At 36.8% G+C, this 25,945-nt stretch overlaps 1 pseudogene; it reads left to right on the top strand.

The window, feature by feature from the left end:
- The window catches only part of LOC113201524 (antigen WC1.1-like), a 212,533-nt pseudogene that overhangs the window by 97,863 nt on the left and 88,725 nt on the right, over window positions 1-25,945 (top strand).

Raw genomic sequence — 25,945 nt, 5'->3', positions numbered from 1 at the left:
TAAGCACCTGCTCTTGACAGAGATTATAGAACGTTGGCCTCCTCTTACCTCTCTTCCCAAACAAGAGGAGAGCAATTTGCTGTACCTTGTATTTTTTTTTACAATGAAGGGCTATGCTACCCCCCAAAATTAGGCCAACCAAATACTTCAAAAATTGTGAATGAGATTAAACTTTATAAGCTGATTATTTAATGTGTGTTTCATAAAAAAATTCACTAACACATTAACCTGGCTGACAATTTTAGTAACAACATTTGTCCTATATGTAAGATATACAATTTCATTTTTTGAGTCAAATTTTTTTAAAAATGCTCTTACCAAATCAATGGCCAATAAAAAGATTTTTGCTACATCCCAGAAATAAAGGATTTTAGTAAATGTGGAAATATGGAGCCATTTTCATGGGAGGCTGAAATTTGGGGGTCAGTAGGAAAGTGCTCAAATATGTCTACTTTACAATAAACTTGGATAATATTTGATATAATATTTGATATATATATATATATGTGTGTGTGTGTGTGTGTGTGTGTGTGTGTGTGTGTGTGTTGTCTCTGTGCATTATGAATGACTTTTACATGTGGTTATTAAACCACTGAAAAGTATATTTTAGGGCACAATGAAAAGTAGTAGTTAAATACTATTTTTTAAAAAACAATACTCACATCTTCAATGATACAAAAATATATATGTCCTAATGATTTAAGGTGTTAACTTTTAAATACTAACTTCCTAAACATAATTGCCTTTTGTCTACATTTACATTTTGCTGCTTTGCACTCTCATAAGAACTTAGTTTTTTTTCTTAATATTTTTAAAATTTCATGAATATTTTTATAGCATCCTTCTATTTCACAAATTTCGTTCCTATATTCACTTTATTTTTACTTATGAACTTCAAAAATCCTATACAAAACATCAAATTAGTAACAATTTGTATTCTATCAAATATTTGCATTCACTAGAGAAGACATTATAAAAATTATTTATGTTTCCACTTAAAAGGAAGATCTTGAAAACCTTCAAAGACAGTTTGGAGTCTTATTATGGAAGTCAGGGCTAATTTGACATGATAGTAATTTGGGCCTACTCTTTCTTATAATATTTTGAGTTGAGTTTTGTGCATGTGAGAGATAGTATTTGCAACACCATTTGTTGAAGAGGCTATCTTTTCTCCAATGTATGTTTTTGGTGCCTTTGTCTAATATAAGATAACAGTAGTTAGGTCAGTTAGTCTCTGTGTCCTCTATTCTGTACCACTGGTCTACACGTTGATTTTGTTGCCAATTTCATGCTGTTTTTGTTACTGTTGCTCTGTAGTATAGTTTAAGGTCTGGTGTAGTGATGCCACCTGCTTCACTCTTCTTGCTAAGATTGCTTTAGCTATTCTGGGTCTCTTATATTTCATGACTACTTTTTTTTATTTGTATGAAATTGTCATTGGGATTTTGATTATAATTGCATTAAATCTGTATACTACTTTTGGTAGTGTGGTCATTTTGATAATATTAATTCTGCCTATCCAAGAACAAGGTAGATCTTTCCATCTTTTAAGGTTTTCTTTAATTTCTTTCTTTAGCATTCTGAAGTTGATTCCCAAGTATGTGTGTGTGTGTGTGTGTGTGTGTGTGTGTGTATATATATATATATATATATATATATATATATATATGGTAGTTTTCCTCATTTCTCTGTCAGAGGATTTGTCACTGATATACAAAATTGCCTTTGATTTATGAGTGTTGATTTTACATATTGCTAATTTGCTGAATTCATTTATTAGTTCTAGAATTTTTCTGGTGGAATTTTCTGGGTCTCTAGGTATAGAATCATATCATTGGCAAATAGTGCTAATTTGAGTTCTTATTTTCCTATTCATATCCATTTAATTTCTTTCATTTGTCTAATAGGATTCTATTCAGCATTAAAAGACAATAAAATGACATGTGTAGGTAAATGGATGGAGTTGGTGTATATAATGCTAAGTGAAGTTAGCCAATTCCAAAAAACCAAATTCTAAATGTTTTCCCTGATATAAGGATGTTGATTCATAATGTGGTTGGGGTTGGATCATGGAAGGATTAGATAGATAGAGCAAAGGGAAGGGAGGGAAAAGGAGGAGACATGGGAGTAGGAAAGACAGTGAAATGAGACGGACATTATTACCCTAAGTGCATGTATAAAGACACAAATGGTGTGATTCAACTTTGTGTACAGCCAGGGATATGAAAAACTGTGCTCTATGTGTATAATATGAATTGTAATTTATTCTGCTGTCATAGATAACAAATTTGAATAAAAAAATTTAAAAATAATTTGATTGCTTTTACAAGGGTCCTACATATTTCCTGTTAGATTTATTTTCATAAATTTATAGCTGCATTCTAATTTGCTGCTAAATATCTCTTCTTTTTATGCATTATTACTCTTGATTAACTCAGTGTTGATGGTGCACTACTAATCCATTCTCCCTGATGGATTAGTAACTACCCACTCTCAAAACACAGGAGGGTCAGTAGGAGTCATTGCCCTGTATTTTCCATATTCTTGTGGATCAAATATACATTCTGGGGTCCACAGTCTCAGCTGTATGGGAAGCACATGAATAAAGATCAAAGGTAAATGAAAAGAATCAGGAATTGGAAGAAAATGTGGAAGGAGTGTTCTAAAAGCATCAGGTCCCCATTTCTTATGATTTCTCATTAGAAGCTCATCTTTTCTGTGATCTCTACAGTTTTATATATCAAATCACTTTTAGTTATGCCTATCATTTGTAGAGAATATTAACATTAAGAGACCCAGCATCAGATATTTTGTATAATGTCAATGTCTACACAAAGGTCTCAGGCTGTAGGCTTATTATCTGTCAAAACTGCAAGCATTACTTCCACTGTAATTGCAGTTTACAAATCAGAGGGGGAAGATGCCTGCCAACTGCTTCAGTAAGCCGTGGAAAATGGCCATTACAGGTAAATGCCAATCACTGTAGGCCTTTAAGCCACTCTCATGCTATGACATATTCCACTCCCCAGTATTTGAGATAGGCTACTCTGAACACATATTTGATCATTTTGTATCTATATCATAGAGGTCTAGATGAAACAATCATAACATTCTGAAATATGTTTTTCATGATTGTAGACTGTGCAGAGTGATCAATACATAGAGTATGGTACATAACTTCTATTCATGAATACATTATTGCATGAAAAACACAGGTATGAGGAGGGTATCTCACTAAATTGGTGGTATTTTTACCTCAGCCATCTGGAAATGGAAAAGAAGATTGAACTTTTCATCTCCAGATTCCTATCAACCAGTGAAATATTACAAAAGAATATGTACTTTTGAAATTAAAACCAAGTACTGTGTTTAAGCCATGGTAACATAAGGAACACCTTTCTAATTGAAGGCTTGGGTAGGCCATATAATACCCATCTTTTAAAATCAGGTGGTCTTGGTTTGTAGAACAGTGCACACATGCATCTGAACCATACCCTGACTGTGCACTGTTTATATTTCATCATTTGAAAGAATCTATTGATCCCTGAGAACTACAGGTGAGGATCACCTGTCTGTGTACAGTTGATAGCAGAATGAGATTTGTTTTTTAAAAAATATTTATTTAGTTGTAGATGAACACACAGTATCTTTATTTATTTTTATGTGGTGCTGAGGATTGAACCCAGTGCTTCACACACAAACGCTTGACCACTGAGCTACAGCCCAGCCCCAGAATGAGATTTCTAAGTCATATATTATTCAAAATATCTGTTCCATGGCTTCTGGGTGAAAGGAATTTCTTAACATAATACTAGAACATCACAAATGATCCATAAGTACTTGAGGATTTGTTTAAAGATGAGAAAAGAATGTTCAGTTTTCACTGATGCTGCTGCTTAGGTCTCTTTCCACAACTCTGATACTCAGCCAAAGCTCTAAGAATGCTCAGTGAATGAATTTTACACTTTTCATGACCTAATCAGACTACAGGAGGATTAGGTCTCATTGATTTGTGAAGAATAGTTTTCTAAACTGAGTGCTGCACTGCAAATGCAGATGATGTATATTCTGCAGCTGCTTGGTGGAACACTCTAGGTATGTTCACTTGATGTATATTGTACTCTAATCCTATGTTTGCTTGTTGATATCTTGTCTAGATAACCAACTTATTAATGAAATATTAAGACATCATTAGCATTGCATTCAAGTTTATTTTCCCTTTAAATCTTATATTTGTTTTATAAAATTTTGTGTTCTGTTCCATATGCATTTATAATCATTATATCTTTTAGATGGTTTGTTCAACTTATCACTATGTAGATACCTTCTTTGTCTTTTCTAACAGATTTAAAGTGTGCTTTTCATATATAATCATATACAGTCACCATGATGACTCAGAAAGAAGAAAACAAACAGCAGCAACAACAACATAAAATAAATAAGCTACATAAATACAGTAATAATCAATTATACTTAACAACAACTAAAACAATAGTAACCATAGATAAGAGGAAAAATAAATTAACAAGAAAGTCAAATGTTAATAAAAGAAAAAATAACTCAAGAAGAAATAAGTAGGGAGGAAGATTGAAAATTATAAAATTAAATATGCAAGAAAATGGAAAAATGAGAAAGAAAAAAGAGAAAATTTCTTTAAGAATTTTAAAAATAAATAAATTAAGATAATATACTGATATAAATAATTTGAAATTGGTCAAAATTATTTTCAGGTAAAATATTTACACTGGAGACACCTCATTGCAGGTGATCTAACATTTGAATGCACCAGGTATGTGGGTTAATTAGCCTACAAAAGAAACCAATTGTAATTCTTCTCTCTTCCCACCAAATGTTCTGGGATTTGGTGTGGTATGCTGGCTGCACTGTGATCCTCATTTCCTGCCATGGAGGGTAAGAGAAGGTTGATGGGGATGGCCATCACACTATAGGGATTTTGTTAGGAAACCTGGGGAGCATTGCAAAACAAAAGTCAAAGTCACCACAAGCCCTTTTTAAAGTGCTTTGTGGATCCCACTATTAGGCACACACTTGTTCCAGAGGCCTCTAGTCATTGCCCATGGAAGGGTCCTAGTCATAGCAGATCCTTGGAATGCCTGTGAAAAGTGGTTAAGCAATCAAATCATTGAGCTCCACCCTGGAGAGAGGATGTGGGAATGCGGTGAACTGTCAGATGTGTTCTCTGAGCTCTCTCCCTATGTGCAAGCACATGTGAATGGAATCACTATTCTTCACAGAGAGAAGGACCACTTCCCAATGAGGTTTCCAGGCCCTTCCCTGCCACTCAGTCCACTCAGTATGTTTGCAACAGGCACTGTCCCTATCTGAGACAGTAGAATGATAATGTATTCTACCCCATCACTGTAGCAAGGTGACCCAGGGACCCTGAATTCATATATATTATCCCCTACAATAGGCCCCCTCTCAAGATAGCTTCTGGCTATAGCAAGCACTCTGAGAGCTTGCTAAGCATTGTCATGAATTCTCTAAAGCTCTGTTGTTGTGCAGGAGGAGTCCCTCTTAGAACAATTCCCCAAAGTTGATCTGAAGCTTTAAGAATCATATGTTTCTCCCACAGCTAAGACTGCTGCTCTGACACCATCTGGGTTGTTTGCACTCTCCAGCTTACCTTATGCTTACAGGTTGCCTCCCTCACCAGGCAGCTGAAGTTGATCTTATAAATTACTTTGTACTTTTCTCTGGGCTGCCTTAATACTTCTCTGAGTTAGTAAGAATTCTCATCATTTATTTAATTAGTTCTGAGTCCTCTCTTTCTCTTTTTACAATACAGTTTCCACTGTGTTCCCTGATTCTTTTCATACTCAGAGTCACAACAAAGGTAATTCTGTTCTGCAACTTCCTTTCCCCATTAAGAACTTCTATTTTTGAATAATAACAACTCCTGACAGGAAATCCAAGCCATTATTTTATTTACTTGAAGAAAAAGTTACATTCTATGATTCCTAGTGGTGTCTGAGCAATGTCAACAACTGACATCATCTTTTTGGTAGGTTGCAAAGTCTATCTAAAGTGTACCCCATGCACCCCAACTCTACCCCACTATGAATAAACCTCCTTATATCAGAGAAAATTTGTTTTTATGGGAATGGCTAATTTCACTTAGCATTGTATTCTCCAATTCCATCCATTTACATACAAATGCCATGACTTTATTCTGTTTTATTGCTGAGTAATATTTCATTGTGTATATATGCCACATTTTAAAAGTGAAATCTCAAAATGATTAATAAAAACAAATTATCTTCTCCACTTAACACTTGACTTTCTAACTGTACAATAAATTGCATTGTAGAGAGTACACCTATATCTTCAGACTGTACCTTCTATGGATGGAATTAAGATGTAACTAGAAAATTTTAAGAGAAATAAATGGGAAGTTGGATCAACTAAGATAACAGCAGATATATTACATTCAGATGTTAATATTTTTAAATTATCTCTTTTTAAAAAAGGATGAAGTTTAATTGGAGGAGAAAAAACTTATAACAGGACAAAAAAGAACCTAGACTCAATATATAAAAATGTTTCACAATAGGTTGATGGTGGTATTAAAAATTAGAGAAAAGGGATCCAACATGGCGGCAGGCGAGCAAGCAGCATTTTCTATACCTCCGCAGTAACAGGATCAGAGAGACACATAAATACACATGCATGGGACCTGCTGAAGATCTTCTAACAATATTCCACTGAAAAGAGACCTGCCGATAACTAGTAAGTCTGTGTGAGGGGTCAGTTTGTCCCAGGCGACTGAATCTCGGCAACGCGGATCAGGGACACAATCCCGCCGGTCACGGTGGCGGCTGATCTGGGCCCTGCAGGGCTGAGTCTGGGATCGGCCTCAGGCGGTTCAGCACTAGGATCCACACTCCTACCACCCCACCCCCCTCCAGCCGGTTCGGAGCAACGCGGATCAGGGACACAATCCCGCCGGACACAGCGGCGGCTGATCTGGGCCCTGCAGGGCTGAGTCTGGGATCGGCCTCAGGCGGTTCAGCGCTAGGATCCACACTCCTACCACCCCACCCCCTCCAGCTGGTTCGGAGCAACGCGATTCAGGGAAACAATCCCGCCGGTCACGGTGGCGGCTGATCTGGGCCCTGCAGGGCTGAGTCTGTGAACGGCCTCAGGCGGTTCAGCGCTAGGATCCACACTCCTACCACCCCACCCCCCTCCAGCTGGTCTGGAGCAACTCGGAGCAGGGACACAATCCCGCCAGCCACGGAGGCGGCTGGACTGGGCCCCGCAGGCCTGAGTCTGTGAACGGCCTCTAGCGGTTTGGCGCTAGGACTTTGGCAGCGCTTAGGGCTGAGTTTCAGCTTTGAGACAGAGGAGAGAAGCGGTCCAGTTTGGTTCCAGACACTGGTCGGACCACAGAGGAGGACAGCAGCCGCCATTTCAGAGAGATTATGTAATCATCCCCATGTTCTACTGATCACAGCTCATTCAGCTACGGAAGAGGTGATTTCAGGCTAGTAAATTTCAAAAACACAACAGTTGCACCAAGCAGAAAGAAGCGCGTGCAGTATGAAAAGACAAGGAAAGAAAGGATCACAAGCAATGCAGGTCAACTCAACTTTAGAAGAGGTAATAGCTGCAACAGATGGAATATCAAATAAAGAGTTCAGGATATATATGCTTCAGATGATCTGGAGTCTCAAGGAAGACATGAGACAGCAAAATCAGACAATGAAAGATCACATTGACAAACAAATCCAGGAAGTAAAAGATCAATTTCACAGGGAGATAGAGGGAATAAAAAACAAACAAATAGAAATACTAGAAATGCAGGAAACAATAAACCAACTTAAAAACTCAATTGAGAATACTACCAGCAGAGTGGATCACTTAGAAGATAGAACATCAGACAATGAAGACAGAGTATTTCAACTTGAAAAGAACATAGATAGCTCAGCAAGTCTACTAAGAAACCATGAGCAGAACATTCAAGAGCTATGGGATAATATCAAAAGACCAAACTTAAGAGTCATTGGGATACAGGAAGGCACAGAGCTCCAAACCAAAGGATTAAGCAATCTATTCAGTGAAATAATACAAGAAAACTTCCCAGACATGAAGAATGTGACAGAATCCCAAATCCTAGAAGCCTACAGGACGCCGATGGTGCAGAATCATAAGAGATCCACACCTAGACACATTATAATGAAGATGTCCAACATACAGAATAAGGAGAGAATTTTAAAAGCTGCAAGAGAAAGAAAGCAGATTACATTTAGGGGTAAACCAATCAGGATAACAGCTGATCTCTCAACACAGACTCTGAAAGCTAGAAGATCCTGGAATAACATATTTCAAACACTGAAAGAAAATGGGTTCCAACCAAGAATCGTGTATCCGGAGAAATTAAGCTTCAGGATAGAAGATGAAATTAAAACCTTCCATGATAAACAAAAGTTAAAAGAATTCGCAGCTAGAAAACCATCTCTTCAAAAAATCCTTGGCAAAACATTACAGGAAGAGGAAATGGAAAATAACATTGTAAACCAACAATGGGAGGTAGGACAGTAAAGGGGGGAAAGTAGTCAAAGAGGATAACAAATCAGGTTTAGTAACATCAATAAACAAATATGGCTGGAAGAACAAATCATATCTCAATAATAACCTTAAATGTTAATGGCTTAAACTCACCAATTAAGAGACACAGGCTAGTAGAATGGATCACAAAACAAGACCCAACAATATGCTGCCTACAGGAGACGCATCTGATAGGAAAAGATATTCATAGACTGAAGGTGAAAGGGTGGGAAAAATCATACCACTCATATGGACTGCGGAAACAAGCAGGAGTGTCCATACTCATATCTAATAAAATAGATTTCAAGCCAAAGTTAATCAAAAGAGATAAAGAAGGACACTTCATACTGCTCAAGGGAACCATACACCAACAAGACATAACAATCATAAATATATATGCCCCAAACAACGGTGCTGCTATGTTCATCAAGCAAACGCTCCTCAAGTTCAAGAGTCTAATAGACCACCATACAATAATCATGGGAGACTTTAATACACCTCTCTCACCACTGGACAGATCTTCCAAACAAAAGTTAAATAAGGAAACTATAGAACTCAATAACATAATTAATAACCTAGACTTAATTGACATATATAGACTATACCACCCAACATCAAGTAATTACACTTTTTTCTCAGCAGCACATGGAACCTTCTCAAAAATAGACCATATATTATGTCACAGGGCAACTCTTAGACAATATAAAGGGGTAGAGATAATACCATGCATCTTATCTGATCATAATGGAATGAAACTGAAAATCAATGATAAAAGAAGGAAGGAAAAATCAAGCATCAACTGGAGAATGAACAATAGGTTGCTTAATGATCAATGGGTTCTAGAAGACATTAAGGAGGAAATTAAAAACTTCCTAGAGTCAAATGAAAACACAGACACAACATATCGGAATCTATGGGACACATTGAAAGCAGTTCTAAGAGGAAAATTCATTGCTTGGAGTTCATTCCTCAAAAAAAGAAAAAACCAACAAATAAATGATCTCATACTTCATCTCAAAATCCTAGAAAAAGAAGAGCAAAACAACAGCAAAAGAAGTAGAAGGCAAGAAATAATTAAAATCAGAGCTGAAATTAATGAAATTGAAACAAAAGAAACAATTGAAAAAATCGACAAAACTAAAAGCTGGTTCTTTGAAAAAATAAATAAAATTGACAGACCCTTAGCCATGCTAACGAAGAGAAGAAGAGAGAGAACCCAAATTACTAGCATACGGGATGAAAAAGGCAATATCACAACAGACACTTCGGAAATACAGAAGATAATCAGAAATTATTTTGAATCCTTATACTCCAATAAAATAGAAGATAGTGAAGGCATAGATAAATTCCTTGAGTCTTATGATTTGCCCAGATTGAGTCAGGAGGACATAGACAACCTAAACAGACCAATAACAATAGAGGAAATAGAAGAAACCATCAAAAGATTACCAACTAAGAAAAGCCCAGGACCGGATGGGTATACAGCAGAGTTTTACAAAACCTTTAAAGAGGAACTAACACCAATACTTTTCAAGCTATTTCAGGAAATAGAAAAAGAGGGAGAACTTCCAAATTCATTCTACGAGGCCAACATCACCCTGATTCCGAAACCAGACAAAGACACTTCAAAGAAAGAAAACTACAGACCAATATCTCTAATGAACCTTGACGCAAAAATCCTCAACAAAATTCTGGCGAATCGGATTCAAATACATATGAAAAAAATTATACACCATGATCAAGTAGGATTCATCCCTGGGAGGCAAGGCTGGTTCAATATACGGAAATCAATAAATGTTATTCACCACATCAATAGACTTAAAAATAAGAACCATATGATCATCTCGATAGATGCAGAAAAAGCATTCAACAAAGTACAGCATCCCTTTATGTTCAAAACTCTAGAAAAATTAGGGATAACTGGATCATACCTCAACATTGTAAAAGCCATTTATGATAAGCCACAGGCCAGCATCACTCTGAATGGAGAAAAATTGAAGGCATTCCCACTAAGATCGGGTACAAGACAGGGATGCCCTCTCTCACCACTTCTGTTCAACATAGTCCTTGAAACACTGGCCAGAGCAATTAGACAGACGAAAGAAATTAAAGGCATAAAAATAGGAAAAGAAGAACTTAAATTATCACTGTTTGCAGATGATATGATTCTATATCCAGCAGACGCAAAAGGGTCTACAAAGAAGCTATTAGAGCTAATAAATGAATTCAGCAAAGTGGCAGGATATAAGATCAACACGCATAAATCAAAGGCATTCCTGTATATCAGCGACAAATCCTCTGAAAGGGAAATGAGGACAACTACTCCATTCACAATATCCCCCCCAAAAATAAAATACTTGGGAATCAACCTAACAAAAGAGGTGAAAGATTTATACAAGGAAAATTACAGAACCCTAAAGAAAGATATAGAAGAAGACCTTAGAAGATGGAAAAATATACCCTGCTCATGGATAGGCAGAACCAACATCATCAAAATGGCAATATTACCAAAAGTTCTCTATAAGTTCAATGCAATGCCAATCAAAATCCCAACAGCATTTCTTGCAGAAATAGAAAAGAGAATCATGAAATTCATATGGAATAATAAAAGACCCAGAATAGCAAAAACAATGCTAAGCAGGAAGTGTGAATCAGGCGGTATAGCAATACCAGACTTCAAACTATACTACAGAGCAATAGTAACAAAAACAGCATGGTACTGGTACCAAAACAGGTGGGTGGACCAATGGTACAGAATAGAGGATACAGTAACCAATACACAAAACTACAACTATCTTATATTTGATAAAGGGTCTAAAAGCATGCAATGGAGGAAGGATAGCATCTTCAACAAATGGTGCTGGGAAAACTGGAAATCCATTTGCATCAAAATGAATCTGAATCCCTATCTCTCACCATCCACAAAAGTTAACTCAAAATGGATCAAGGAGCTTGATATTAAATCAGAGACACGGCATCTGATAGAAGAAAAAGTTGGTTATGATCTACATACTGTGGGATCAGGCTCCAAATTCCTCAATAGGACACCCATAGCGCAAGAGTTAACAACTAGAATCAACAAATGTGACTTACTCAAACTAAAAAGTTTTTTCTCAGCAAAAGAAACAATAAGAGAGATAAACAGGGAGCCTACATCCTGGGAACAAATCTTTACTCCGCACACTTCAGATAGAGCTCTAATAACCAGAATATACAAAGAACTCAAAAAATTAGACAATAAGATAACAAATAACCCAATCAATAAATGGGCCAAGGACCTGAACAGACACTTCTCAGAGGAGGACATACAATCAATCAATAAATACATGAAAAAATGCTCACCATCACTAGCAGTCAGAGAAATGCAAATCAAAACTACCCTAAGATACCATCTCACTCCAGTGAGATTGGCAGCCATTAGGAAGTCAGAGAACAATAAGTGCTGGAGAGGATGCGGGGAAAAGGGCACTCTTGTTCATTGCTGGTGGGACTGCAAATTGGTGCAGCCAATTTGGAAAGCAGTATGGAGATTTCTTGGAAAGCTGGGAATGGATCCACCATTCGACCCAGCTATTCCCCTTCTCGGTCTATTCCCAAAAGACCTAAAAAGAGCATGCTACAGGGACACTGCTACATCGATGTTCATAGCAGCACAATTCACCATAGCAAGATTGTGGAATCAGCCTAGATGCCCTTCAATAGATGAGTGGATAAAAAAAATGTGGCATTTATACACAATGGAGTATTATTCTGCAGTAAAAAATGACAAAATCATAGAATTTGGAGGGAAATGGATGGCTTTAGAGCAGATTATGCTAAGTGAAGCCAGTCAATCTTTAAAAAACAAATACCAAATGACTCCTTTGATATAAGGGGAGTAAACAAGGACAGGGTAGGGACAAAGAGCTTGAGAAGAAGAAGTACATTAAACAGGGATGAGAGGTGGGTGGGAAAGGGAGTGAGAAGGGAAATCGCATGGAAATAGAAGGCAATCCTCAGGGTTATACAAAATGACATATAAGAGGAAAGGAGGGGTAAGACAAGATAATACAAAGGGAAGAAATGATTTACAGTGAAGGGGTAGAGAGAGAAAAGGGGAGGGGAGGGGAGGGGGGATAGTAGAGAATAGGACAGACAGCAGAATACATCAGACACGAGAAAGGCAATATGTCTATCAATGGAAGGGTAACTGATGTGATACAGCAATCTGTATACGGGGTAAAATTGGGAGTTCATAACCCACCTGAATCAAACTGTGAAATATGATGTATTAAGAACTATGTAATGTTTTGAACGACCAACAATAAAAAAAATAAAAAAAAATTAGAGAAAAAAAGTAATCTTGCTGGAACATCATTTTTCTTTTTTTAATTTTTAAAAAAATTTTGTAAATTTATATATAACAGTGAAATGCATTACAGTTCTTATTACATATATAGAGCTCAATTTTTCATATCTCTGGTTGTTTACATAGTTATTCACACCAATTCGTGTCCTCATACATGTACTTTGGATAATAATGATCGTCACATTCAACCATAATTAATTACCCCATGCCCCCTCCCTTTCCCTCCCACGCTCTGCCCTATCTAGAGTTCATCTATTCCTCTCATTTCCCCCCTCCCTATCCCACTATGAATCAGCTTCCTTATATCAAAGAAAACATTCTGCATTTGTTTTTTTAGGATTGGCTAACTTCACTTAGCATTAACTTCTCTTACTCCATCCATTTACCTGCAAATGCCATGATGTAATTCTTTTATTGCTGAGTAATATCCCATTGTGTATATGTACTACATTTTTTATCTATTCATCTACTGAAGGGCATCTAGCTTGGTTCCACAGTTTAGCTATTGTGAATTGTGCTGCTATAAACATTGATGTGGCTGTGTCCCTATAGTATGCTGCTTTTAAGTCCTTTGGGTATGGACCCAGGAGAGGGACAGCTGGGTCAAATGGTGTTTCCATTCCCAGGTTTCCAAGGAATCTCCATACTGCTTTCCATATTGGCTGCACCAATTTGCAGTCCCACTAGCGGTGTATGAGTGTAACTTGTTCTCCACCCGTTTGTTGTTTGTATTCATAGCTGCCATTCTGCCTGGAGTAGGATGAAATCTTAGAGTAGGTTTGATTTGCATTTCTCTAATTGCTACAGATGATAAACATTTTTTCATATATTTGTTGATTAATTGTGCATTTTCTTCTGAGAAGTGTCTGTTCAGGTCCTTGATCAATTTATTGATTGGGTTATTTGATTTTTTTTCCTTTGGTGTTTAGCTTTTTGAATTTTTTATATTCCCTAGTGATTAGTGCTCTATCTGATGTGTGGAAGTAAAAATTTGCTCCCAAGATGTAGGCTCTCTATTCACCTCACAGATTGTTTCTTTTACTGACAAGAAACTTTTAAGTTTGACTCAATTCCATTTATTGATTCTTGATTTTAATTCATATGCTATAGGAGTCATTTTAAGGAAATTGGGGCCTAATCCGACATGTTGGAGATTAGGGCCTACATTTTCTTCTATTAGACTCAGGGTATCTGGTTTAATTACTAGGTCCTTGTTCCAATTTGAGTTGAGTTTGTGCATGATGAGAGACAGGGATTTAATTTCATTTTGTTGCATATGAATTTCAGTTTTCCCAGCACCATTTGTTGAAGAGGATATATTTTCTTCAATGTATGTTTATGGTGCCTTTGTCTAATATAAGATAACTATAGTTAGGTGGGTTAGTCTCTGTGACCTCTATTCTGTACAATTAGTCTACCAGTGTATTTTGGTGCCAATACCATGCTGTTTTTGTTACTATAGCTCTGTAATATAGTTTAAGTTCTGGTATAGTGATGCTATCTGCTTCACTCTTTCTGCTAATTATTGCTTTAGCTCTTCTGGGTCTCTTATTTTTCCAGATAAATTTTATGATTGCTTTTTCTATTTATATGAGGAATGCCATTGGGATTTTCATCAGAATTGCATTAAATTGGTATAGTTCTTTTGGTAATATGGTAATTTTGGTAATATTAATTCTGCCTATCCAAGAGCAAGGTAGATCTTTCCATCTTCTGGGGTCTTCTTTGATTTTTTTTTCTTTAATATTCTGTACTTTTCATTGTTAGGTCTTTTATCTTTTTCATTAAGTTGATTCCCAAGTATTTTATTTTACTTTTTTGAGACTCTTGTAAATGTGCCTGGGCTCTCTCTCTTCCAATGAGGAAGTCCATGGAACAGAGTAGAGGAGAGTGTGGCTGCGGAGTCATTATTCAAGACCTCTGGAGACCAAGCAGAAAGTAGGTCTGACTTTATTGAGTAGTTACCATGTATATATATTTAGCCAGTAGCTAAGCAAACAGACAGCCACTAATACAATTTCTGACCAACTGTCCTTACAACAACCAATTGAGGAGCCGGCTGTGGAGCAATCACAGGGACTGCAATATATGGCCTTACACCCAGGGCTGTGCCTAGGGGGTAAGCGGTTTGCCCCTCACACACCTAGCACAGGGGAGTGCTTTGCCACTCACATGCTCCTAACATATGTCATGTATGCAGTACTCTGTGCACTTGTCCCACATAAAGGGAGCAGTTTTCCTCATTTCCCCTTCAGAGGATTTGTCACTGCTATACAGAAATGCTTTTGATATATGGGTTTGATTTTATGTTCTGCTTTTTTGCTAAATTCACTTACTAGTTCTAGAAGGTTTCTAGTAAAATTTTTTGGCTTTTCTAGTTATAGAATCATTTCAACCACAGATAGTGCTAATTTAATTCTTTTCCTGTCTATATCTCTTTAATTTCTTTTGTCTGTCTAATTGCTGGGGCCAGTGTTTCAAGAACTATGTTAAATAGAAGTGGTGAAAGAGGGCATCCCTGTGTTGTTCCATTTTTTTTAGAGGGAATTCTTTTAATTTTTATTTATTTACAATGATGTTGGCTTAGGGTTTATTTTAGATTGCCTTTATGATGTTGTGATATTTTCCTTTTATCGCTGATTTTTCTAGTGTTTGGAACATGAAGGGTGCTGTATTTTGTCAAATTCTTCTTCTGCATCTATTGAGATGATCATATGATACTTTAAGTCTATTGATGTGATGAATTACACATTAATTTTTATATATTGAGCCAAACTTGCATCCCTGGGATGAATCCTACTTGATCATGGTGCACTATCTTTTTTATATGTTTTTGTATTTGTTTTTCCAGAACTTTATTGAGAAGTTTTCTATTATGTTTATTAGAGATATTAGCATAAAGTTTTCTTTCTTTGGTGTCTCTTTGCTTGGTTTTGGGGTCAGGGTTATATTGGCCTCATAGAATAAGTTTGGAAGTGCTCCCTCTTTTTCTGTTTACTGAAATAAATTGAATACTTTTGTTATTAGTTCTGATTTAAAGGTCTTGTAGAACTCAGGCCTGTGCTTTTCTTGGTTGGTAGGCTTTTGATGGTGTCTTCTATTTTATTGCTTGATGTTGGTCTGTTTAAATTGTGTATATCATCTTGATTCAATTTTGGCAAACCTGGGATGGGGCTGTAACTCAATGGTATAGTGTCCGCTTTACATGTGTGGGGCACTGGGTTCAATCCTCAGCACTACATAAAAAATGAAGATATTGTGTCCAACTACAACTAAAATTTAAAAAAAAATCTGAATATATCAATTTGGGCAAATCATATTACTTAAGAAATTTGTCAATGCCTTCAATATTTTCTATATTATTGAAGTACAAGTTTTCAAAATTATTTCTAATTATCTTCTATATTTCTGTAGTTTCTGTTATATTACTTTTTTCATCACATATGCTAGTAATTTGAGTTTTCTCTCTTCTTCTCTTTGTTAGTGTAGTGTATTTATTTTTTCAAAGAACGGACTTTTTGTTTTGTCAATTTTTTCAATTGTTTCTTTCGTTTTCATTTCATTGATTTCATCTCTGATTTTAATTATTTCCTGTCTTCTACTGCTTTTGGTGTTGATTTGTCTTTCTTTTCCTAGGGCTTTGAGGTGTAATGTTAGGTCATTTATTTGTTGACTTTTTCTTCTTTTAAGGAATGAACTCCATAGAATGAACTTTCATCTTAGTACTATTTTCATAGTGTCCCAGAGATTTTGATGTTTGTTGTGTCTATGTTCTCATTTACTGATAAGAATTTTTTAATCTCCTCTTTAATGTCTTCTGTAACCCATTGTTCAGTAGCATATTGTTTAATCTCCAGGTGTTGGAGTAATTTTTATTTTCATTTTGTCATTTATTTTGTCATTTCTAATTTTATTCCATTATGATTTGATAAAATGCAGGGTAGTATCTCTACTTTTTGTATTTGCTAAGAGTTGCTTTGTGGCATTTTATATGTTCTATTTTAGAGAAGGATCCATGTGCTGCTGAGAAGAAAATGTATTTGCTTGCTGAAGGATGAAATAGTTTATGTATGTCAGTTAATTCAAAGTTATTGATTGTAGTTTTGAGATCCATAGTTTGTTGTTCAACTTTTATTTGGAAGATCCAGTGGTGAGAGAGGTGTGTTAAAATTACCCAAGATGATTGTGTTGTGGTCGATTTGACTCTTGAACTTGAGAAGAATTTGTTTGATGACCATAGATGGTCTATTGTTTGGGGAATATGTATTTATAATTTTTATGTCTTGTTGGTGTATGGTTTCCTTGAGCAGTATGAAATGTCTTTATTTATCCTTTTTGATTGACTTCAGCTTGAAGTCTACTTTATTTGATAGGAGGATGGAAACCCTTGCTTTCTTCCACAGTCCATGTGAGTGATATGATTTTTCCCAACCTTCACCTTCAGTCTATGTATTTATTTTCCTATCAGATTAGTCTTCTGGAGGGAGCATATTGTTGGGTCTTTTTTTTAAAAATCCAATCTATTAGCCTATGTCTTTTGATTGGTGAGTTAATGCCATTAACATTCAGGGTTATTATTGAGACATGATTTGTATTCTAGTCATATTTGTTTATTTTTGTTATTTAACTTGACTTGTTTTCTTCTTTGATTAGTTTTTCCTTTAGGGTAATACCTCCCTCTGCTGATTGTCATTGTTGTTTTTACATTCATATTTTCCCAAGGATGTTTTGTAGTGCCAATTTTCCAGCTGTCAGTTCTTTTAACTTTTGTTTATTATGGAAAGTTTTATTTAATCATCAAATCTAAAGCTTAATTTTGCTGGATACAAGATTCTTGGTTGGCACTAATTTTCTTTCAGAGCTTGAAAAATGTTGTTCCAGGATCTTCTAGCTTTCAGGGTCTGTGTTGAAAAATCTGCCGTTATTCTAATTGGTTCCCCCTATATATAATCTGATTCCTTTCTCTAATAGCTTTTACTATCCTCTTCTTATTCTGTATTTTGTGCCTTTTCATTATAATGTGCCTTGGTGTGGATCTGTTGTGATTTTGTACTTTTGGCATCCTATGGGATTCTCAAATTTGGTTTTCCAATTAATTCTTAATGTTTGGAAAATTTTCTGGTGTTATTTCATTGAATAAATTGCTCATTCCCTTGGTTTGGAACTCTATGCCTTCCTCTATCCCAATAACTCTTAAATTTGGTCTTTCTATGTTACTCCATATTTCTCTAATGTTCTGCTCATGATTTCTTACCATTTTCACTGTGTGGTATACATTCTTTTCAAGATTATATATTTTGTCTTCATTGTTTGATGCCCTGCCTGGCAGTGGTCTACTATGTTGGTAATGCTTTCAATTGGACTTTTAATTTGGTTCATTGTTTCTTTCATTTCAAGGATTTCTGTGGTGTTTTTTTGTTTTGTTTTGTTTTGTTTTTTTTTTTGCTGTTGTTGTTTTGTTTTTAGAACCTCTATCTTCCTGTTGAGGTGATCTTTTGCTTCCTGTATTTGTTTATGTAGTTCTCTGTCAAAATGATCTTTTACTGCCTGCATTTGCTGTATTATATCATCCTTTAATTCACAGAATATTTTAATCATGTACATCCTAATCTCCTTCTCTGTAATTTCTTCTGCTGTGCTGGCCATGAATTCTAATAATGTGGTATCATGATTTGTTTGGGGCCCTTTCTTCCCTTGTCTTTTTATCTTGCTTGTGTTTCTTCCCTTCTAGCATTGTGGGCCTAAGGTGTTATTGTTTTTACCCTATGGCTTAGAGTTCTCCTGTAGGGTTCCAATATCTCTCCTTTATAAGGAAGGACACTGTTAACAGATCCCAATATCAACAATATACTACCTATAACCAATTAATTGCTATTAAGATGTTTACAGTCTGGTCACAATTTACAGAAATGTAGAATTTGATTATTATCTATAGTATAATCAGTAGGCTTGAAAAAGTGTCTACAGTTTCTGACATTGGACAATGAACTGGAGGTGAGGCATAGGATGATATGCTGAGAAGGCAGGATGTGAGGATATACAGTTAATATATCTTAGGAAGTATGAAAGAGAAATCTAATAAAGAAGGCTAGTAGCAAGAGAATAGGCTGGAAGTAACTTGGGGTAGACAAGTACATGGGAAGAGAGTATAGTACATAAAACAAACACACATATGTATTCAGAAAAATAAAGGGTGTTAAAATAGTAAAAATTGGAGGAGAAAAATAAGGTATATACAACACACCTTTAATATATTATTCAAACCTCCCAGTCCTCAAAATCCTAATTCATGCAAAGTACTTGGTTTCACCTATGTTGGGGATTTGAGGGTGGGAGGATAGAGAAAGAGAAGAAAAAGAAAAAAAGGGAAAAAATCCTTAAAGGAAGAAACCAGGATTATTGATTGTTTTGGAGATCAGTATCTTTCCTGCTTCCCTTCTCATCCAAATGGGTGGTGTTTTCTGGTATCTCCACCCTCAGGATGGTGAAGGTAACCATGGTGGGAGGGCTGGGTACGTGGAAGTGAGGTGTGACACCTGTGTGTCTCTGCAGGGTGACTGTCCCTTAAGGGTCATTTTTGGGGACCACTCATATGACTTGAGTGCCCAGTTCTATCTCCCTATCATGGCTGAAGATTTCCCAGTTCCTGGTCTATTAGTCTACAAACTTTTGCCTAGTTTCCCTCTCCCTTACCAGTTCCTAATTAAGAGACCTGTCTCACTGGGGCTCCTGTGTGTGGCACCCTGGTCTCATTGCATACTGTCCCACTGAAAGCTGTTTTGTGTTGGGCAGTTGCTATGCCATGTTACTGCTGCTTGGAGAGTGGGAAGTTGGGAACTGGGTACCTGGATAGCTGGAGTTCCAATCTGGTGGCTGCCCCCACTAAATAGTGCAAGGAAGGTGGCCCAAGTTGGAGGAGTTCACTTCCAGCACTGGGGTGTTGTGTGGGGTGGAGGAAGTCGGGCAATGGCGCTGTGCAATGTGTTCAGACCTGAGCTGTGTGATGTTTAGTTCTGCAGATTTTGGCTGTCTTCAGAGATGTGAGATGTCCCCAGGTGCAGAGAGGTTGCTGTGTAGGGAACTAAGTCAGTAGCTGACAAGTGGAGTCACAAGATGGAGGCAACTGGGGAAGCCCTTTTTTGATAGTTGGGGGTCCACAGGGGAGTGGCAGCCAGAGTTTCTGTGGGTAGGTAGCAGCTGACTGTCCTGCATGGGAGTGGACAATTTTAATTCTTTTTTTTTATATATAATTTTTTTTTATTGTTGGCCGTTCAAAACATTACATCTAACTTGATATATCATATTTCACAGTTTGATTCAAAAGGGTTATGAACTCCCATTTTTACCCCTTATACAGATCTTTTTTTTTTTTTACACAATTAAGTTTTCTACTTGTTTTGATAGCAACTGAGACTTGGCTGCTACCCTGGCATAACAACTCCATGTCTTACCCAGCAAACTCTGAATTCTGAAAGCTTACTTTGGGGGAGGGAGTAGAACCCTTCTCATTCTCTTTGTAAATGCAAACGTTGACATGATTATGTCTCCTCAGAGACTCCACAGCTTTGCCTGGTGGATGGAGGCAGTCGCTGTGCAGGCAGAGTGGAGATTCTTCATCAGCATTCCTGGGGCACTGTCTGTGACTACAGCTGGGACCTGAACGATGCCCATGTGGTGTGTAGACAAATGGGCTGTAGAGTGGCCCTAAATGCTGTGTACGAGGCACTCTTTGGGGAAGGAACAGGGCCCATCTGGATGGATGACCTGAAGTGCACAGGCGAGGAGTCCCATGTGTGGAAATGCCCTTTTCTAGGCTGGGGACAAAACTACTGCACACACAAGTTGGATGCAGGTGTCATTTGCTCAGGTATGGCCAGTGAATTCCCACTGTATTGGAGAATGAAAAGGTCTAAGGAAGTGAGTGTCTTACCCTTGGGGGAGTAGAAAAAGAATAGTCCATTGAGGCAGAGAGGTTCTTTCATAGACCTTGAGTGTTTGAAATACCTGCAGATGAAGGGCTTCATTTATTTCCCTTCTTGTAAACTTCAAATATTGTTTTTTCTTTTCCCAATTCTCTTTCATGATAAGATAAGTTTGTTGTAGGATGATTCCACTTAAAATCAATCTTCATAATTTTCTTTCTCTAATTTACTATTTTTAGAATTACACATAAATTACCATGCAATCTGTTTGCAGCACTTTTCAAAAAACACACAAGAATGAGGCTTTGCTTTTCTCTGTTGAAATGAATGTTTATATATGTATAGCCAGAGATAATTTTGCACTGGGTCAGAAGGTGTATGGGCACAGGGATGGGATTAAACACCCCCCAGGAGAATTTTGAATTACTGGAAAGTTGCAATTCTTCTTTCCATATTTAGGCACGAGAATTCTTAGCATATTGGCAGGAAGAGCTAGAGAAATGTGAATTAAATGCCCTGAGTCACAGCCTTTCCTTCCATCATTACTACAGTAGATTCTTTCTACATTTCCTTTTCAAAGCAGCATCTATATAAACTCATACTTGGTATGGTTAATGTAACCCAGTTGTGGCTAATGTTCAATTTCATAAAATATTATTGTATAATTTATTTATTTATTTATTTTAAGAGAGAGAGAGAGAGAATTTTAATATTTATTTTTTAGTTTTTCGGCGGATACAACATCTTTGTATGTGGTGCTGAGGATCGAACCCGGGCCGCACACATGCCAGGAGAGTGTGCTACCATTTGAGCCACATCCCCAGCCCTTAATGTATAATTTATTATGGTAAGAGAACATGTAGTTTAGGATCAGGATATTTATTCAGTGATCTCCCACGAATACACTGAGTTAACTGCTGTTCACACACCAAACTAGCTTGAGAAGAGAAAAATAAACCAGGTGAATGCCTGCTTTTAGTATATTAAAAAGAAATGACATATTCAAGAGGGAGGAAGTTTAGAAGTTTCCAACCTCAAGCAGCCCAGCATGAAGACAGATGCATCCTTTCTGGGAAATGGAAAAGAAATCAACCTTAGGCTTCAGACTTAAAACCCAGGACAAGAACTTCCAGAATGAAACCTGGTGTCCTGTAGAGTCTGACAACACTGATTTCTATACCAGTGCCCTCAGACTGAGAATCTAGTACTGTGTTTAGTCAGCAGAAAAAGACTGTCTCCACCTCCACGCCTCCAAGCTACCTTGGCAGAGAGGGAAGCGAGACTCTACTTGCTAAGGAGCAGGGCACAGGGCTGGCACAGTACTTTGTCTTGTAGCTCAGTGCCAGGCCCACCATGAGGTAGTGATAGTCAGCACTCAGTGGGAATTAGAGGTCTCAACTGTAGATCAGAGACCATAGGGCGAGAAAGACCTGAGTGCTGGTGGGACATATTCAAGTAGAGCCTGTGGTTGGTTGCAGGAGTCATAGTCTTTGAGACTACCTCAGTAGCAGGTGGTTCATAGCATTGAGGGTCTTGGTGAATTCACAGTTCTGTGTTGTCCTAGCAGGCTGTTTTCTAGAGTTGTGAAATAGCATGGCAGCATTGGTGGCCACAGGACCACCCTCCTCATTCCTCGCCAAAGCCCAGACAGAACACTAGAGAGAAAGTAGAGAGTTAAGTCTCTCCTTGGGGGTGAAAATTTAATGGGCCACCCAGATTTGACCTGGAGCCTTGGGATCTTTACATGTTATAACACACCTCACAAAGATGAAAGATAAAGAGTATCACGAAATCAACTTCCTCTTATATGTAATTTTGTATGACAATGAGGGTTTCCTTCCATTTCCAGGCAATTTCCCTTCTCTCTCCTTTTCCCTCCCACCTCTCGACCCTGTTCAAAGATAATCTTCTTCTCATGCTCTTCCTCCCTGTTCTGTTCTTAGTTGCCCTCCTTATATCAAAGAAGACATTTGGCATTCATTTTTAAGGGATTGGCTAGCTTCACTTAGCATAATCTGCTCTAGTGCCATCCATTTCCCTGCAAATTCCATGATTTTGTCATTTTTTTAGTGCAGAGTAATACTCCATTGTGTATAAATGCCACATTTTTTTATCCATTCATCTATTGAAGGGCATCTAGGTTGGTTCCACAGTCTAGCTATTATGAATTGTCGATGTAGCTGTATCCGTATAGTATGCTCTTTTAAGATCTTTGGGGAATAGTCCGAGAAGAGGAATAGATGGGTCAAATGGTGGTTCCATTCCCAGCTTTCCAAGGAATCTCCATACTGCATAGGAAGGGCAGCAGAATACAACAGTATGTAAAACGTGGATGTGTAACCGATGTGATTCTGCAATATATATAGGGGGTAAAAATGGGAGTTCACAACCCACTTAAACAAATGATTGAAATATGATATGTCAAAAGCTTTGTAATGTTTTGAACAACTAATAAAAAAAGAAAAGAAAAAAAAAGAAATCAAGAGAAAAGAAACAAACAACACATAGGGGTGGCCTAATTCACCTGATGGCAGGCTTCTCAACAGCAAACATATAGACCAGAAGTAGTGAGTACCATGAGATTTTCATAGAGTGAAAGAAAAACCTGCCAAATCAAAAATACAGAACACATTCACAATAGCTAAATTGTGGAACCAACCTCGATGTCCTTCAGTAGATGAAGGGATAAAATAACTGTGAGATATATATACATATATATATATATATATATATATATATATATATATATATATATATACATACACACACAATGGAATATTACTCAGCATTAAAAGTGAATAAAATCATGTCATTTGCAAGTAAATGAATGTAGTTGGAGAATATTATGCTAAGTGAAGTAAGCCAATCCCAAAAAACTGAAGGCTGAATGTTTTCTGTGATATGTGGATGTTTATCTATAATGGGGATGGGTTTAGGGAGAACATGGGAGGAATGGAGGAACTTTATATAGAGTAAAGTGGAGGGAGGGGAAGGAAAGGGGCAGGTGGATAGGAAAGATGGTAGAATGAGAGGCACATCATTACCCTAAGTACATACATGAAGACACAAATGGTGTAACTCTACTTTGTGAACAACCAGAGACAGGAAAAAATGTGTCTTATATGTAAATTTTGAATTGAAATGCATTCTGCTGTCATGTATAACAAATTAGAATAAATAAATAAATGTTTAAAAATACAGAACATAGCAAAACTATCCTTTACAAACACAGGAAATATGAGCACATATATCAGACAGTCCCCAGAAAAATTACCATGTGATATAGCAATTCACTGCTGAGCATATATCCAAAGAAAATAAAATAAAATTGAGACATTAAAGAGACATCTGTACTCCAATTCTTATGGCAGCAGTACTGACATTATCCAATAAATGGAATTGATATGAGTGTCCATCAACTGATAAATAGATAAATAAAATGAAGTAAATTTATGCAATGTAATTCATTTTAAGAAAAAAATGAAATTCTTTGACTTATTAAAGCAAGCATTGAACTGAAGATCATTAGGTTATGTGAAATAACTCAGGCAAAGAAAAAAAAGTGCTTTAAAATCTTACTATATATCAAATCTGAAGAGTTGGCCATATTGAAGCTGAGACTGGAATTGTGATTATCATAGGCTGGAGAGTGTAGGGGATGGAAATGGAAGGTTAAGATGGTAAAGAATAAGAAGTTTTGCTTAGATAGGAGCAAGAAGTTCTAGTGCACCATCCCACAGTAGTGTGACTATAGAAAACAATAATGAACAATCTTTCAAAGAGCTATAAGAAAGCATATGGGAAGTTTTCACCAAAAAGAATTAAAGTGTTTGGAGACAAAGATAACACAATGTGTTCATAACAACAGCACATCTATTTGCCCATTGAAATGTATACTATTTGTGTTTTTAGGTAGCAGTTCAAATAAATTTAAGGAAAAAAAGAAGGAAAATGACAAGATATGGGAAAAGATTATATAGTTTATATCTAATGGATTCAATGATACAAGAAAAGTGCATTGGGAGGTTAATTTGATAACAATAGGAACAAGGAGACAAATCAAAATTTTTGAAGAATATAGAGAAAGCTTACAGTATATGGAAGACGGCAACAGAAGGGTGACAAAGAGCACACATGAATTATCTGAGCAGCACTTAAGACCCTGGGTGTACGATGAGGAAATCTGTTTACATTTGAGTGAATCCTGGTCACCTTAGCTGTACAAAAGGAGAAGAACGATTTACAAATGTGACTCAAAGTCATGTCACTGAGATCAGAATGAAGGAAAAAACGATCCCATGTATGAGACATTTTTTAAGAAATTTGAAACATTCCCAAGGAAGCAATGTGTCTATATAGCTAAAGATCAGAGAAGGATATATCTGACTGCAATTTTTAATTTACTCTATTGAGAATGATTCAATACACTTCTGCAGATGGAATTTTTCTTTCTTTTTCCATCCAGGTCATATAAATTTTTAAATTACTTGAAAATTTAGTACTCACTATTGTGCACCTTCACAAAGATAACATCATTTTTTCCTTGAAATATACGTATCCAGAACAAACAAAAGAAAAACAAAAGTCAAACCCACACTTCTATATCATGGAAAGTTTGGGTATATGTTTTGAATAAGAAAACATGGAAGGAGACTCCCAAAATTGCCTTCATAACATATTTCCTATATTAGAAGTGGGCAGAAAGTTTAGATTGTGTCTTTTTGAAGACCTCTTTGCCTCATTTTTACAATTTCCCAGTGACAGGCATTTTAAACCATACTGGGCCTCTAATGACCACTCACCTTGTCCCCTGCCTTGATGGACAGGCCATGCTGACACCTCTGGCTTTCAAAGGTAACTTGGAAGCCCAATGGTACAGGGCAAGTTTGCTCTTTGAGGCAGACACTTGACCTTTGTGGACCACTGCCTGGGCAAATACAACATCTGATGGAGACAATCCCATGTACTCAGGTGACATAGTTCTGTGACCTCAAAAAAATAGTAGGATTGTGGAGTGATGGACATGGAGACAAGTGGACACAGAAATGAGGTTTATGGACTCAACCTTGAATATTATATTTAATGTTTATGCTTCAGTAAAGCC

The sequence above is a fragment of the Urocitellus parryii genome, chromosome 5 (genome assembly GCF_045843805.1).
Source record: "Urocitellus parryii isolate mUroPar1 chromosome 5, mUroPar1.hap1, whole genome shotgun sequence".
Lineage (NCBI taxonomy): Eukaryota > Metazoa > Chordata > Mammalia > Rodentia > Sciuridae > Urocitellus > Urocitellus parryii.
The sequence above is the reverse complement of the archived record's forward strand: the minus strand, read 5'-3'. Positions and strand labels throughout refer to the sequence as shown.